The sequence below is a fragment of the Anguilla anguilla genome, chromosome 1 (assembly GCF_013347855.1).
Source record: "Anguilla anguilla isolate fAngAng1 chromosome 1, fAngAng1.pri, whole genome shotgun sequence".
NCBI lineage: Eukaryota > Metazoa > Chordata > Actinopteri > Anguilliformes > Anguillidae > Anguilla > Anguilla anguilla.
This window is the reverse complement of record NC_049201.1, coordinates 61,458,437-61,477,288: the sequence shown is the minus strand read 5'-3', so window position 1 is coordinate 61,477,288 and position 18,852 is coordinate 61,458,437.

The following is an 18,852-nucleotide window of genomic DNA, read 5'->3' as shown; positions in this document are numbered from 1 at the left end:
GCCACAAAGGAAATCTGTTCTCTTAAATCATTGAGAACCTAGATGGCTTAGACACCTGACATCCAATATCTCATCCAAAATTATGGGCATTAATATGGAGCTGGTCCAACCTTCACTGCTGTAACAACCTCCACTTTTCTGGGAAGGCTTAATACTAGATTTAATTTCATGTATTAGGATCCCTATTAGCTCCAGCAGAAGCAGCAGCTATTGTTCCTGGGGTCCGCACAAAACACCCCATTAGGTACATGGGGCATTATCAGACTAAATATCAAAGACAACAAAAACATCAAACCAAACGACCACACAGTTCATTGCTACATTCTATAAAACCAGCAAAATGATGTTGGAGGATTGCTGTAGAGATTTGCTTCCATTAAGCCGGAAGAGCATTAGTGAGGTCGGGCAACACAGGGCTTCCTAAGAGGAGAGAATCCTGTAGGACACAGAGGGAGAGCTTCCAGGAGACAAAAAGCCTCCCAGACACACGAATCCCTGAAGTGGTACAAGGCTATCTGGTGTGCATTGCTTTAGGCCTCAAAATGCTAAGGGTCATACCAATTTGTAGCATGACTGACTGCCCGTCTTTTACTCTCCTGTCCCATCAATCCTGCCCAGTTGCTTCTCTCTTATACCCTCTGTGTCCATAATTCGTTTTAACTGCAGAGGCAGTAATGTACTACAGTAGATGATGTAAATGATGTGATCTGCATTGCATTTCAATAGTGGTCACACTGGCTCGAATGCTGAAATTCTGTATGCATCTTCCGAGGTTCGTCATCATGTGAAGCCATGTTTGAGATATGCATGTAGTTTTGCTGTCTTTTGTGAATTGCACATTTATTATGCTTTGACTAAATACCTACAAATAGGTCACAATTACATCCCTACCTTGCCTAACCATGTTCTAACAGAATACTGTTTCGAACAATTTCATGGCTGGATTGAGTGGCTTAAATTCTTTGTAATGAATATAAAAGCAATATGTAAATAATAAAGAAAATGTACAGGTACAGGCTGTAAGCATATTGGTAGAAGCCAATGATTGCTTGAATGTTAAATCATGCAGTATTAAACTGAATTGTACTGTTCCAAATTAGGTGGTCTCATGAGAATCTTCCTTAAAGTACAGTTTTCAGTAGGAAGGCTGAATAAGGGAAAACTGGAGAATTGCCATTTTAGTAACTTTTTTCCTCTTTATTTTAACTCAAATCATCTGCCCGTGAAGGAAAAAAAAGAATTGTATTTTTGCTCACTCAAAATGAAAGAATTAGAACGGGACTCAGCCTGTCTGCTATGTATTGTGCATTTCTGTGGCCAAACCAGACTGTGACTGAGAAATTACCTCTAGTTGTGCTTGTGATTCTCCTAAAGACATCGGTCAGTCTCCTGAAACAACTATACTGTCATGTCTATCTTGAAAGCTGGCCCTGTGCAGGAGCATTTCATTATGGGGTCGGTAGGAAATAAATGAAAATGCACTATTACTATAACACAAGACTCTCAGTGATCTCCAGAGTAGTACAACCTTGACTTGCGCCCCGGCTGAACGGGTACGTCTGCCCCCACCCCCCCCTTCCCTTGCGTTTGTCTCAGAGTGAAACACACACAGCGACCTCGATTTACTACCCTGAAAGCAGCACCTGCTTCCCTATCTGAAAACTATTTAGAAAGGCATTAAACTGTATCAGCTCAGGTCTGAAATGCAGTCACCTTCCCACTGCCCCTGTAGCTCAGTGAGCCAATTAGCCCCCACTCAGACTCCTGCCTCCCCACCTGTGTGCCGGGAGTGAGAGGGAATTGATTCGGCATCATGGCACAACACCTGAGACCCCCAGCTGGCTAATAGCAGAGCCACGGGGGCGGACACATCACAATGACATTCCCTCCACTCCATCTCTGTGCAATAACACATCTGCGGCGTGAATTCAAGACAGTAAAAATATAGGAAGAGGACACAAAAAGAAAACTAAATCTTTCCTCTGTGTTCTCTTTTTCCTCTTCACTGCAGGTTTTGGTTTGTGAAGTATGTGCGTGAGTGGGAGAGAAAGAATGAGAGAGGGGGGAGGGAAGAGAATGAGAGATTTTGACATGGCTTTGGATTCTTGTCCATGATTGGTTATTTATTCCGCACCTTTCGGAAATTATTTAGGTGGCGCATCTGTCAGATATGTGAGAGGAGAAATACTAAAAGGTCACTGGGAGAGTTACCAGCTGCTGTAGATGAACCTTTCTGTCTCCAAATAGCACAGTCATTACAGAATGGCAGATGGGTCTCTGCTTTCATTTCTGTATAGCCTCTCTCTCTCCATTTCTCTCTCTGTGTCTGATTCTGTCTATCCATCTACCTACTCACATACCATTCACATTCTCCTCTGCCATTTTTTCAATATTATCAGTGAATTTAGTACCTTAAAAAATGAAATGACTAATTTTCTGTAGTTTTTATGCTTTTTATAACATTTGTCATTTTGTGAGTGATGGGTTGTGATAGTCCTGTTTTATGAAAATTAGTATCAATGGCCTGGTTCAGTTCAAAAATTATATTTTTAAAAATCATCTTTCCTGTCGTAATATGACAAAAAATAAAATTCATCCAGATCCTAGTGCCCGTGGAAGTGCGGAGGATTCTTTCCTGTAAATCAGGTCAGGTTTGACATCATGTGGATGTCTTGTGTGTCTCATTTTGTTTTACTGTTTGGTAAATAGAGAACTATGGAAAGCCTTGAGTAAAGCATAAGTTATTATGGCAAACTCTGCCATGGAGACTCGTAAGAAGCAGAACAGATTGAACCGAAGAGCCAGGTTTCAGACGCTGCTAGGATGGGTCACATTGACAGAAGTTTCAGGTGAATGGGCCAATATAAGCCTATACCTCCTCATAGGTACTGCCAAAACAATGATTTTCCTTCACTTTAACCACCCCCAAAACATTGCTCCTGTTTCCAAAGTATAGCACAGAATGTGGTCCCAAAGACAAATCTTTATCTGCTTTCAGTGGTGGTAGGGCTTCTTTGCTTGCCAGTCACATCCAGGTAAATAATTTATATACTGCAATGTTGGAGCTCCACACGTCCGACATGACATTTTCTGCTGTCTAATTGTATGCAAGGGTGTGCAGCAGGTGTACTCCAAGAGTGTAGCTCCCAAAAAGTTGTGAACCAAGCTTTTGAAACTGCCTTGTATTCACTGATTACTGATTTGCGACTTAAAGCCTACTGTACGGGCAATTAATAAATTGTAGACCGTATTTTCCAGAACTGGGAATCTCATGTCACAGAGATGGGCTAATTACCTTTGTAATTCTCTTTAAATTGGGTAATTATGCTTTCAATTAAAAGATTGTGAATTACATTTTATAAACAGGAATGGCAGCATAATTTTCGCTTTCCATTTTTGAGGTGTGTGGGAAGGTGTTGGGGAGGGGGGGTATTTTGCTGGGCATGCTGCCATTTTATAATTGGGTCTTGCCAATGTTTTAAATCATTCATTCTCAGCTCACATAAGGAACACACTCACAACCTTCATGCTTGCCAAACATATGGCTTCATTATGAAGTTTATACTTATAAAATAGTAACAAGGTCTTGCTTTGCATTTTGACTAGCACATTGTTCACGCTTGTGAGGATTTCTGTTACTGTGCACTGCCACTGAGAAAGCACATTTAAACTCCTGCATTACTAAAAGTGACAATATAGTAACACCAACAGGAGCCACTGAACACGGAGGATCAGCAGGCTGAATTTGAATAACGGATTTTTCCAAAGAAGAAATCATTTCTATCACTATTATTACTATTGACCACTCTGGCCTCACTCATATTGAACCATCAGAGCAAAGTAGTCACCTGAAACATTCTAAACACTATGCCAAGATCAAAGGAAATTCCAAAAGAGAAAAAAGTTGTTGAAATATATCAGTCTGGAAAGGGTTACAAAACCATTTATAAGGCTTTGGGACCCCACCAACCTCTCTGAGAGTCATTATCTTGGAACAGTGGTGAACATTATTGAAGGAACCATGAATTCTGCTCTGTACCAGAAAATTCTTAAGAAGAATGTCGGGTCATCCGTCCATGAGCTGAACCCGAAGCATAATAGGGTTATGCAGAAAGACAATAATCCAAAAAATGAAAAAGTCCACATGTAAATGGCTGATAACAAACAAAATTAAAGTGGTGTAGTCAAGGTGTTGAATTGAACCCGGTAGAGATGCTATGGCAGAACCTGAAGTGAGCGGTTCATGCTTGAAATAATAAATAGATAAATAAAAAAAAATAGAAATAAAAATAAAACTGGACATTCTTCCCTCACCATCACAACATATTATGAGTAAATGGAAAGCCTCAGTCTGTATTTGAGTTGATTTGTATGTCCCATTTTGTTGTTGATATCTTGGCTAGGCAGCCCTCAAAAAGAGATTTCAACTCATGGGATGTACTGGTTAAATAAAGGTAAAATAAAAATATGAGATGCATATTTAAATTTATTTAAATAAGGACTGTGAATTTGTTTGAAGCTCAGAAATTGCACAGTATTTTCTATGTAGTAAAAGGCATTGAACGTTTTCAGTTGAATATACTTGTGTTAAGATTCCATCAGGGGGAGCACTAGAGTAGCATTTAAATGCACCTCCTCAAAGGCCTGCAAAAACGATTAGCCAATAAATACTTGAGAGTGGGAAGTTAATCCTGGGTCTGGCTGATAAAACAAAAGCTATCCAAAATATTTTGATAAGTGTGCATGGAGCTGTTGAACATTCCTACTTTATCACAACAGTCCAGTGATGCTCATATATATTATAAATGTATTTATGTATTGGAGCACTTATTTGGTTTGGTTATTGTGACGCGATAAACAATATACACATGCAGTGTTTCTTCTAATGACCTGACATTTTATCTACATGTTTAAGTGGCATACTGTCTAAAAATAAAATCCACTTACACCTCTCCCACAGCTATTTAAACAGTCTGCTCATTTCAGCATTTAAGCAGAGAATGGTGGAAACAATATTTCATAGGAACATGATGCAATATTTCAGTACTGCTGAAAGGATCGATAAGTCTTCATGAACAGTACCATGGTGCTTGGCTGTCAATGTTCTCATTCTTTTCTGCTGCTGTTCACTCACTTCACAATGCACAGACATTAGATTGTTTAGAGCAGTGGTTCTTAACCTGGGTTCGGTCGAACCCTAGGGGTTCGGTGAGTCGGTCTCAGGGGTTCGGTGGAGCCTCCGCCGCAGAGGTCCACCCCTCAGTCTAGTCTGCAGTTAGTGGGCACACACACTATTTTTTACTAAAGAAGGGTTCGGTGAATGAGCATATGAAACTGGTGGGGTTCGGTGCCTCCAACAAGGTTAAGAACCACTGGTTTAGAGAAAGGCACCCTCAAAAAGAAATTGAAATGAACACACATTCATAAATATAACCAAACAATTAAAATATCTTTAGAATTAGTGGCACTTATTGAACATTTTTGAATTTGTCTTCATTGTTTAAATAATTACGTTTTTTAAGTACAACTTGGAATGTTCTCTGTGCACAGAAATAGCAAGTAGAAATAATCTGGGGCTCTGTATTGAAGCCAAGTCCTTGAAACACTGAGTGGTAGTGGCAGTGTAGGGGCGACATAGGTCAGGAGGTAAGACCGATTGTCTGGCAGTCGGAGGGTTGCCGGTTCAAAGCCCGCCCTGGGCGTGTCGAAGTGTCCTTGAGCAAGACACCTAACCCCTAACTGCTCTGGCGAATGAGAGGCATCAATTGTAAAGCGCTTTGGATAAAAGCGCTATATAAATGCAGTCCATTTACCATTTAGAGCCATGGTAAGAAAAACCTGTTCATCAAACCAATATGGAATCTGAAATATTGGGCTTTCTGTGAAATGTGTCTAAAACTACAATTGTGCTGAGAGTAGAGGACCTGTGTTCTACATAGTTGGGGACCCTTTTATATATCAGTTGCTGAATGCTGTTTGCATTCATACCACATTTCAACAGACACAGTCGTAAGCTTCTCTTCAGAATAGAGAATGGAGTGGAGTTAACAGCTGCTGCAGGTTTCAATGCTAATATACTGAAACCTTCTGAAAAGGTTACAATCCACAGAACAAGACTGCTTCCTGACGTGAATCATCACTTCAGTGCCTCGCAATAACTTAATTGGCCCCCCAGAGACTCATCTGGCAGCAGGTAGCAACTGTATTTCTTCTCAAGCTTTTGAGTGGGGTAAAACCCCCCGCCATCATTGTGCTGAAGGCGTTTTAATTGATTTATTCCATGTCTCCAGTAATGCTAGTGGCTACAAAGGCTTCTATGACAATTTGATGTCCATGGCCTTTGATGTCATGCACCAGAACAAGAGCAAATTGGTATGATGCTGGAAAAGGGACTCTGAGAGTGGACAGTCAATTTAATCTAACAACTATTGTGCTTTGCCCTTAGCATTGGGTATAAAATGTATGTGAAAGCATGTGTTTTTCACCATACTTACAAACCACCAGGAGTTCAATTCAATCATGTAAATGAATGTAAAACATTGTGTAGGTCGAGAACTGAAAAGAAAATATAAGCACTGGGTTGGCTTGAATTAGAGATCCCCTTGTTCTTGTTGCATTCTCCTGGTCTCTGTAACAGCCATTTAAAACCTGGATTTGTAAAGCTCTCATTTTTAACAAGCAGAGTCAACTTAATTCGATGCTGGTATGGCAGTAAAAGAGTGCACCTTTATTTGACGGAAGTGATTTCAATAGTTATGCATCAGGTGCAAGGCTTATAGGTTTACATGTTGAGTTGGATATATATTGCATTTGGAGCAAAATAAAGTACACAGCATGAACCTGATGCTTGTGGCCTTGGTACTCACAGTAACTCCTTTTCTGCCGATATCCCATGTTTCCCTCCTGTTCTTTAACACTGCCCCATTGGAAACATGATTGACATCACCAGGGCTAAACAGAGCTTCATGCTGAGATATGTCAGTGTAACATTTCTTTCTTTTTGGTTTGCTTAGCACTGCTCCTCTGAAAGTGTAGCACCTGGAGCCACGTCTCCCTTCATGTGATGCAAGGGCATTTCGGACATTTCGGATCAATATCTTCTTTTTTTGCAAGACAGACCAGGCAAGATAACCAGCTGTACAATTTACATGGCACATAAAAACAGCTTAAAGCAACAATAGGATCCATATAGTAAGTTGTTCCATGACTAAGGCACATATTGATTAAAACAGTACATATTGGCATGGAGTTTTGGAGTTACTTAAAGTGTAATTTCTTGCTTTACTATACCACAGACCTCCAAATGATGCCCTTATGTCAGTCATTTTAAAGCCAACAGGTCTTCAGGCGCTTGCATAAATATCTCAAATATCCTTCATCGCATACCGAAATGGTCTAGGCCCTGGGTTTCAACAGGGCATCAGCAATTGCAATCTTGTCCCCAGTTTGATCTCCCCCCAAACCTATAGTTTACAGCATAATGTGTTTTATAACACATTTTCAAAAACATATCTCTGTCAAAAACACCTCATCTTAATTAGAAACTTGTCCAGTACAAATGCACTGAGCATGCTGTAGTTGAAGAAATAGCCTTCATGTGGTGTGGGATTTATACATTATTAAAGCCAGGCTTACTCATCATCCTACAAAAATACCGCCACAAGACCATTACAAATGCACATCTCAATTAGCAGTTATCTTTGATAATGGCATTAAAAGCACCTAGCATTATAATGCATTAGTAAGCAAAGCAGTCATAGGGCAATGGAAATGGCGAATTTTTCTCCCACTCTAAGCATTATCGTTGCCACTCTCTTGCAAAACCGAACTTGCAAGCTATTTTCTTTGTTATTTCTAATGGAGATTGAAATCAATTCAACATTTTCTTGGAAAAGTCAGTTAGCATTTCAAAATGAAGCCCAGAGATGGTACCCTGTTAAACATTCCGACCTTGCACACACCAGCGGAATGTTCCAGATTCAACACTAGAATATTATAAGGAATTAGGATTTAGAATGCAGAGATTGCCTGGCTGTGTGGATATATTAAAACTCCTTTTCGTATTAAACCTATAATTTCAAATTTATTTTGGCTTACGGTATAAAATATATCATACAATAACAGAATCAGAAACATGACATGTACACTGGAAAAAACAAACAATCAAAGCTGTAACTGCACTGTAATTTCTAAAGAACTGAGCTTTTAACTTTAAGGTTATGGTTTGATTCCCTGATGGGGCATTATACTCTTGAGCAATGTACTTAGCCATAATTTATTCAGTAAATGTCCAGTTACATAAATAGATAATGTGTGAACAGAAAGCTCAGCCTGTCTCCCTGGAAAAGGGTTTTTGCTCAGCATATAGATGATGACACCAATAACACCCTGTTTTTCACCAGTTTGTGTGATGATAAACATTGCAGCAGAATCATTAGTTGGTTGGATGATTGATAGCCAATCATTCCGACTCAAGGAAGGTGAAATGATCACTCATTTGCAAGAGAAAAAAAGGCTAAGGGCATCATTCATGTTTTCCATGTTGGGTCTAATTAATGCAAAACATTTAGCTTAAACACAGTGACTGAATTATACATTAAAAACAGTTAAGCTGAACTGAAGCTATTCGCGGATTCACCTTTACAATCACTTTAATAATCACTGACAGACCTGTATTGTCCTCCAGTGTGCCTTGTAATCCACTGTAAGATCCCATTTTACTGTTGCTCTCATTCTATTTTTGTTGTGATATCTCGAGGAATGAGTACTTCTCATAACAAGACAGAGAGCCCACAAAAAAGACAAACATGCTGAGAGGACCGCTGCTCTAGACTTGAACAGAAGACATGAGGGATTCTTGAAATGAAGTCCAAGTACTTGAAATAAATAAGGTGTTAAAAGGAACATTATCAAGGTAACTTCTTTGTCCTTCTCCACTACACATGACCAAAAAAAAAACTCAGCTTGTGAGTCGCACATGTGATTTTTCTATAGCCGCAAAGGCAAACTAATAGACAGTACAGGGTCAAGGTGAAAAGAAAAGAGATTGCTTTGAACTTCAACTTCAGCTTGAAGTAGCATGAATCAATAAGGGTCTCAGAAGTCTTTAAGAGAGTGATGGGGTCTTGCCCCAGACCCATCTTCACTCTGATGAGTCGATGGCCCTCCAAAGAGCAGGTCAGTGGTATCCTGGCCTTCTCTCTGATAGACTTGCATTGTAAGATTTCTCTATTTTGCGAGGTGGGTGGAGGTGGGCCACAGCAAAATCTAAAATCATTCACCATTTCACACCTTGCTTCAAATGAGCAGACATCCCCTTATAGAACCTGTGACAGATTTCCTCTGCACAAAGTTGAGGTGGTGAGGTCGTTATTTCTCCTAGATTCAGGAAAGCTGTTTGTGCACAAAGTGCAGATCAATCCATATCACCAACAATGATGCAGTACATCCCAGGCAGCAGACACAGGTGTATCCTTTCATAGCTGCTATACCAGAGGTGTAATTTCCCCTGGGAGTATGGCAAATGGTTGTATGGACTATCCTTAATATAGATTCTAATATCTCTGAAAAGGGAAACATCAAAGAGTGGTGTTGCGTTAAGTCCCTGGGCTAAAAGGAATACAGTTGTAAACCTCCATTCTACACCACTTTCACTTAGCAGTATTGTGACCCAAAAACCAGTTTGGTTTAAGTTGGTTAAAATCTACCCCCTCCTAAATATCATAGCAACTATTCCCTAATGCAAGATGCAATTAGCTCACTCCACCAGAGACCCAGAGCCTACACATGAGGGAATAATCACATTATTATTGGGGCACAAGGGAGTGAGATCATTGTTTTTAGTATTCATGAACATACCAAGCTTTGCCTCACATGTCTATGAGGGATTGCATTTAAATAGTGGAGGATGTGACATGTATCCAGGCCGACTGTCGTGTAGATTTCACAGGTCTTGCATAACACTGGAGTAGAAAACACCCACATTAATATTTAACACTTCACCGGGGGCCTTATTCATGGTGACATTCATATTACTCATATATCACTGTATATTTCATTGAAGTAAATTGAGTTTAGTACCATCCACAAGAGTATGACAGGAATACTGCACTTGTGATTGAGGTTACAGAAAGTCATGTTCCCTAACCACTATGTCCCAATTGCACTGGACATTTGTCTTGAGGTCAGGGATGTAAGCATAAAATCAATTAATTGGCTGAAGATGTAGTGAAACAATAGCCTTTAATGAAAAAGTGAAGGAAAGGAGAAAGAAGCAAAGGCTATTTATGTTATCACAGACACATAAATCCCTACAGAATGACTTTAATCCCGGTTCTTATTGATAATGTGAAGGGTTTATTGAGAGATGGGGTCAATGGTCACTCTAATTGCCATGTAAATCAAACCAGGGGCCTCATAGAATGTCCATAGAATGGACTTACGATCAATTTTGGTCTTAAGTATGACTTACGCAGAAAAACACGTATAAGTAGTTATTGATAAAACCTTACTTTGATGTGGAAATGATCTTATCTCTATGCAAAGTCTAGACTTGACATAAGTGATTTTCCTGCTGGTTATGTAAGGTATTGTAGTTTGGGACGCACAGGCGTCCAAGCCTGTGGTGAATTTTGCATTAGCTTTATGAACCATTTGATAGGACTTATCAATTAAAGGTTAGAGGAATTAATTGCCAGACGCAAGGCGTTTTGCATTAAAAACAGAATGCGATGTTCTATAAATAGTGTGTCAAATTAGAAAAAAGTAACCATGGCTGTTCTTGCGTTATTGGAAGACATTGAAAACCGTGCTTTTAGATGGGAGAGTTTTCAGAGACTGGAATGGCTTTTTTGCGCATGATGCTCTTCCAAAAAATTTGGAAGATCATCTCTTTTGGTCCATGGTTATTCCTGACTAAACCCTTATTTGTACTAGCATTATATAAGGGGAAATCGCTGATTGTAAGGCATGTTCAGGTGGCGTTGATTTTAAGTTAATTTGAGATCTATAGATAACAGGTGCATAAGTTACAAATGGGCTTCTTAGAACCTGCGTAAGCAAGGTTTTTTATGCTCAGTATCTTTTATGAATCGAACGTAAGCACACCATTGGAAATTACTAAGTTCAAGTATAAATTTAAGAACATTTTTATAAATGAAGCCCCAGGCAGTCTGACGGGTTGTCATTATCAGACAAGTTTTTCAAATATTTATTCTACCCTTTGATCTACCTGAAATAAAGTACAACTGCACATATAAGGCCTCTTTGTAATGTAGTATGGATTCATTAAGATATAATGTGGGTGAGATTTTCTCATTCCTTCAGAACTTGAATAATGACATTTTATGTGTGTGAATGTATGTGTTGGTTATTATAAAAGAAATCTGCATTATCATGTGAATAATATGAAATCCCAGGTAAATACTTGACTAGTTCATTCCATGTGGGTTGGCAGGATATAACAGTTCACCGTCATAACGAATGCTGCTAGATTCTTCTTTTTTCACTATTTCCCCCTTTTTCTTGTTCTCCAAAATTTGGGATTGTCAGCTGGGCCTCTCAACTACCACCAATATCACCTGCACCCACACAAGGAGGAAACCACCGTGAACTCCGATGCATTGGTGGCTAATGATATAGATGACATGGGTCTTGCATCTGCAACTGTGGGGTCTAATCCGCATTTGTGGTTAGCATCTTAACTAAGCCACTAAGGAGTCCTCATTTCAGTGGGTTTTCTGAATTAGGTTTACATGGCAATTCTGTATCCAGGACAATTCGTACAGACACCCAAGGCATTTAAATTAAAAACTGTCTCTCTAATTGTATTATGGTATTCTGAGTTCTCTAAGTTTGATGTTCCCTAAGTCAGATTTGAGCTGTTTCAAAGGGTTGTTAGTTAGTTAACCATTGCTGGTTAGTTAGACATAGAAACACAGAATAAAAATTCTCAGAATTGTGCCTTGTTAGAAGCCTCTCTCAGGCTAAAATTGTTTCCAAGAAAACAATTTTCTCTCTCACTGAAGTATATTACTCATGCATGGTGTCACGGCCACCACTCAACCAATCACAGAAGACACCTAAAAAAAAGCTGATTGTGTGGCTTTCAGGAAGAAGGCTAAAAGTAAGCTGAAGCCCCAAAATAAAAGAAATGACCACACCTACATGACCACATCGCAAAATGTGTGTGTCCATTCAGAACCAGGAAGGTCACTGAGACGCTAGCTTAGCTTGTATTAGACATTCTGTACCACCATAAACCGCCACATATTCAGTTCTCTTCATACAGATCATTGTAGAGGGACTGTAGCATGTATCATGGACATTGTTACAATAGAAATGTTTGACTGAACATGGACACTGATACAATAAAAATGTCTGACTCAACATGGACGCTGATACAATATGTTTGACTCAACACACAAAAGGCTGTATTATATATTAACATTCTCAGATTACACTGAAATAATTGATTTATTCAGCTTTGGCAAGGTTTTTAAAGAGCATTTGTTTTTTGAAAAGATCCTTAGGGTTTCAGTGTTTTACTATTTTCCTGATCATCCTGAACACTGCTGACTTTCGAATGTCTTTAAAATCTTTTTCTTTTGCAGAACAACAACCAAGTCCATTTTCACATGAAAGCTGCGCTTGATTGTGATCCCTCTCTGGCTAACGGCACTGAAAACGTTTTTCCATTAAAGTAAACAAGAATGTAATTTTCCTCTCCCACATGACTCATCCTAACTGTATTAAAGCCTCATTTGCATAAACCAGATTGATGAGGTAAGACGAAAGCAGTCAAGAGTGCAAGTATATTTCAGTTATCGATGAAAGGACATTTAAATGAGACATCGTATTCTATTATGAAGCTAATGCTTTCTAATTTTATGAAACTCTTTATTAAAGTAAGATTTTATTTAAATTTTTTCTCAAATGACAAGAAAAAGTAGCAACACTTTTTACTGCATATTAATGAAAATATAACTAGAAAATGAAAGCAGTTAATATAACCAAGCAAGATACAATTGTTACAGACTTCATGTTCTTATAAAATCATATGTAATTCTTCACATCTGTCTTTTCAAAGGGAATGAAAATCTTGACAAGGCAATTCTTCAAACAGCAATTACTATCCCCTGGGAAATAAATGGCTTTTATATTTTATCCACCATTTCAGTGAACCATTTATAGGAACTTTAATGTTTGTGCTACACTTGCATGTTATCTTGAGTACACACATACTAATGGTCTCACCATTAATCATAGCTTTCCTACTCTTTCACTGCCTCCTATGCAATTGAAAGATTGGAGAATGTCATTGAAAGTGTATTATGGTTCTACATCCAGCATCTGAGCAATAATGTATTTTGGTCTGAAGTCATATTATTTGAATTGAGTGGTTATATTGTGGCACTTAAGATGAGTGTTTAGAATATTAATTTAATCTTCACTGCATGTAAGAAATTTCGAGAGTCTTTCATTTTACTTTGGTATTAACTGGCTCTATGCAGAACCTACAGACAGTAAAATATTTTAGTTTCAGTATATATTTATATAAATAATTACTTTTCTAAAAAAAACTATTCAAATTGTATTCCTAAAAATACTTTTCTGTTATAAGTGCTATTGATTTATGATGGACTATACTTAAAAAATGAAACATATTTTAAAAAATTATTTCTAATTTGGTTAATGCATCTAACAGAATCCTTTTTCATGCATAAATTCATTGCTAAATTATGTGCAGACAGCACGGGAACTAAGCTCCTACATCAAAATCAGCAGAAAAATATTCAGTATCTGTGTCCCCAGCTAAGTAAACAAGCCATTATGCCACAATAACATTATAAGCAAATTACCTCAATTATTTACTCCTGTGCCTTAATGAAAATACAGCAACATACTGAGATTTTTTAAAAATTTCTTCTTTTATTAGTTGCAATCAGTGACAAGCCACTCAATAATCCATGCATTGCCTCAGGCACCCGTAGAATAATGTCCTGTTACTGGAGCTACAGTAATATGAACTGCAGTTGGTTTATTCGTATCTTTCCAGCAGTAAATAATAAACTACTGTATAATTTATGTATCTATTCCAAAAGCTCTGCCGTGTGTTTTAATCAGACTTCAGAACAATGTTCTGGCTTAATTCTTACTTCCTTTCTGCTGTTGCTCTTTTCTGTGTATCAAAAAAGTGCCATCCGTTGACAATATTATTGACTACTATGCAATGCCACAAGTCAGTGCTGTAGGCTTTTTTACCTTTCTGTGTGACTGCGTTGAGTATGATTGGTTAAGCAAGTTATGTGGCACACACGTTTTCTCCAATCGAGTATATTTAATAAAACATTTTCCCTGCCATTCTTTGACAGATGAAACTGACATTACTCTCCCATCCTGTGAAATTCCCCTGGCCCCTCAATCGGTAACAGATGGCTACAGTCAGCGCTGTGTTCACTCTCAGTACTGTATTAAGAATTTGACAAGTGGCCTGGAGAGTGTTGGCATTTATCTGTCAGCATGACCGCGTTACCCTGTATTGATTTTCAATAGAGGCCACTGCCTTCCAGAATCTTCTCACTCTGCATTTTCAAAAATTCTGAACAACCTCTGACAACATGTAAGACCATCTCCTTTGCCTCAGCCTATTTTAATCATGATATTATCAACATTGTGCAAAGAAACAGGACAACATGTGGGCACGGCTGCTGTCTACATGTGTCGTTTTGTTTCTGGTACGCTGAATGATGTCAGTACAGTGTCAGTACAACATCAAGGACAATTTGTATTTCCTGTTAAATTGGGACCTGATTACAAAAATCACACCTTTTACATTTGTGTACTTGATGGCAAAAGTCATCCTCTGTGCCATTCTATCTGAAATAAAACAATTATTGAACATATTCCCTGGAGTTGAGAATAAATGCATCACCTTGTCCCCTTATTCAAAGGTAAGTAAGCCATTTAAAGAGAACTAAATTTAAATGAAAAAGATGAGTAAAAATAGATGTCCATTTGCAGGTGAAAAGATGGCTCTTTTGAGGTGTAATCAGACGTATCCAGATTCAAAGACGTTTTTGTTCTTTGTTCGATTGGAAGAATCTCTGTGTGCATCTGTCTGACAGTAAATGATCTCAGTGGTTCCTGGGTGTGCTTGCTAAAAACAACAGTGGTGCATACACTTTTAAAGTCCATACTGCACCACATGCAAGCAATTACAGTGAATCATATCTCCCTTTGACACTTTTGAAGTGGTGGAACTCTCCAATTGCGTGTGCTATTGATTAATATTGAATGACTGTTAGTAAGTTTTGTAACTTATCCAATCAGGCTTCATAAAAATACTGGTAAACACTTGGCAGAGATGATAAGTATATATTTAAATCTCATGTTTTCTCTTGTAGCCTAGCTACAGTGAACTTGATGTACCTGCTATGAGCCCAGCATACATCTGGCTTCCCTTCTATGTGTTTGATCACACACCTCATAAGACACATGCTGAATGCTTTTTGTTCTGCCCTTTAATTTGTAAGTGGAATTAAAGATCACCTCATTTGTTCCTCTTTGTTGCCAAAGTCGGGTGAATAGAGATAACTATATGTCTCACTGAGCTGTCTCACTGCGCTGGTGTGACCTGTTCAGCTTCTCACCTGTTTGTACAGCTGAGAACAATGAGACTTTGAAATAACAAGGCATGCCTGTCATAATGGCAGGGTGTGCTCTCCCTCCAGCTGCTGGTGTTCACACACACACAAACATGCACATGCACACACACACACACACACGCACACACGCAAGCAAAATTAGATACAGTGGTCCTGGAATTGCGCCAAGGTCCCAGTCAACAGCACCATCCCTGCCAAAAGCCTAATCACGTTGTTGCTGTTGTTGTTTTTAAATCAACATTTTGTCACAGTAACAGCACCTGCCTTCAACCTGTGAAAATGACAATTTAGAGGCTGTTAGGAGAAATAATTCAAATTATATGCTTAGCTGTATTGTAAATGAACATGTGCTACACACTAATCAAGCAAGTCGTTTTACTATTCTATGCATTTTAGTAAATATGAAGCTAGCAGGTAACAGAGATCTATGGATCCATAACCAATGATATCATTCATCAATGATATAAATTCAGATGCCTGAAACAACAGGACTGGCACAACTCTGCAATCAATTGTATGTTATACAGTATGCAAATCATTAAATCTCAATCCAATCTGGCATAACCGGTTTGAATGGAACTGACAAAAAAGAATATGGCATTATATTGCCTGAACTATATTTTAAAGTGTATGTAGCTATGTTCCTTGAACAACGTTTTGTCAAATGCGTATGACCACTACAGCCCGTTTTCTTGTTGGCACTGTTGCAGCATAAGGCCCTTGGTTCAAATCTCTCCAAAGGAAAGTTTTTATTTCCCAAACACTGAATAATTCCATAATACATTGCATGTAATGGATCATGAGATGAAAGGCATTATAAACACAATCCATCATAATTGCTATTGCAAAAGCATGAATTCTAAATTTCAGCTTCCTTAAATTCCAATTATTTATTTATTTATATTCTTTTGGAGAAGATTCCTTTTAAAAATAATTCTACGGATGGTTTGGTCAAAGGCTTTCAAGTGAAACCATCATGACAACTTATTTTTTACCTCTCCTTCACAAGGAAGCATGATCCCTGACATTCTCCCAATGCCCTGATAAACCACTGCTATTAGAAGTCTGCTTGATTAGTAATGTCTGAAATGGTTGTTTAATCATTAGTGTGGAACAGAAAGAGAGGGATGTAGATGTGAAGTAGCTCCTATTTTAGAATACAGATTCTGCGATGCTTGTCTGACTGACTGTGTTCCCTCCTCTGCTCTAGTCCGGGCTGCCGGTGCTGAGGTGTTGATAACTGACAGACCCGTGTTACTCCCGCTCCCTCGCTGAGGCACAGCGCGCGACAGCTGGGACTCGGAGCGCTCAGATCCGCGTGACTTATCTCGCATCTGCCCCGCGCGCTCAGGAGAGATTCTATTAGCGCGCGGCTGGCTTTGATAATGAGCTCCCTGTTTCAGCGCAGCTGCCCACCTTGACCTCTCTGCAGCACCGCTGAATTAGTCTTACTCTCTACTGTACCTGTTTCCCTGTGCTGTGACCTGTGGATATGGATAAGCTGGTTTGATTGTGTACCTGCGCTATCTACCATACCCAACCTTATCATAACGTCCTTCCAAACGTGCCACACCATCGCTGCCACAACAGGCCATGTGATTCCTGTGAATACATCTGAACGGTATGTCCAATCTCCAGATGAAAAAAGTGTCAAATGTAAATCTGTGTATCGACTGTATGAAAAATGCATGCAAAAACAGCAAAGCAAACCAACAATACTGTGCTCTCTTACACTTATGTGCATTGTGTATAGTGACATCCATGTAAAGAGGGAGAAGAGAGAGGTGCTTAGTGAGAATACATTGTGAATGTTGTCTTTTTCTTAAGTTGTTCACGAAAACACATTAGTATGAATATAAAAATTTTGCAACACACTGAAAAAATGAAATACAACTCACAACAACTCACAAATGAGATGAGACTCACAACATGTGTGAGTGTGTGTGCGTGCCTGCATGTGTATGTATGCGCGTATGTGTGCAAGTGTGTGTGTTTGTGTGTTCATTCCTCTCCTCTAGCCTGTCCGACTATAAACCACTAACTTTGACATTTGAACAACAATTCCCCCATTGTGCTCATTTTAATACCATTACAGACAGTCCTCAGTATCCATTTGTGTTTCCAGTGCACGAAAATTAACCCCAGCCTTTTTTACTGATGGAAATGTAGCATAAACAGCCAGAGTCTCATGGGAACACTGTGTGTATATGGCTCTGTGCAAGCAGAATATACAAACCATCAGGCATGTTTCATCTGTCTACATAATTAATAGATGCTGCTACTCTTTCGAATCTTAAGAACCATCACATGGGCTGTGTACAAGAGCAATGCAAAGGATGGTTGGCAGAGGCCCAAATTAGGGTTTTATTTGTGATGCTGTTTGACAGCAGAACACAGGAAGGAGTAAAGGCATACTGTATACACATTCCTGTACAAACATGCATGCCCACACACCCATGCACATGTGCTAAAAAGACTTAAGAACAAATATACTGCCCGTCTCTTCATTGTCAAGTAGACATAACCCCACTGCCTACAATTTCCTGTGACAATGAAATGTGCTCGTCTACAATTTTATTTTTTCCCAAGATGTTTCCTTTCTACTAACCAGGCTCTGCTCCACTTAACTTTAACCATTTGGTAGGCGGCTCTGTCACTACTGGTGTCTTGCCTGTGGAAATGGCAAAAGGTAAAGATATGTATCCAGGTGTTTGTGCTGAAAAGCCAAGACATTTTTTCACTTATGCATGTAGGCAGGCAGGCAAGATTGAAGCATATTAAACCTTATTTTTTAAAAATCATTAACATGTTCTTTTTCATGGATTTTTTGTTTGTTTCTTATGCCTTGTTCTGTGCTTTATTGTTATCGAGGAATCCACTTTCATTTTAAATGTCCTGTTTGTTACCAATAACCCATTACTCCTCTAGCACGTTAAAATGTAATGCAATAGCTCTACATTCTTCCTCAATGCTTCTAATGGTGCAAATGCTATCAAATATTAATGTGTGTGTTTCTAAAGGCACATACTAATACTATTATAATTGACACAAACAGAGACTGGAAAATCAGTGTGGGCAATGCATTAGACTGAGTACTCACTGGTAATTAAATGAATGCTACGCATAATGCAATACACTTTAACAATATAGCATTACTGTGTATTGATTTTTACATTCAGAAACACTT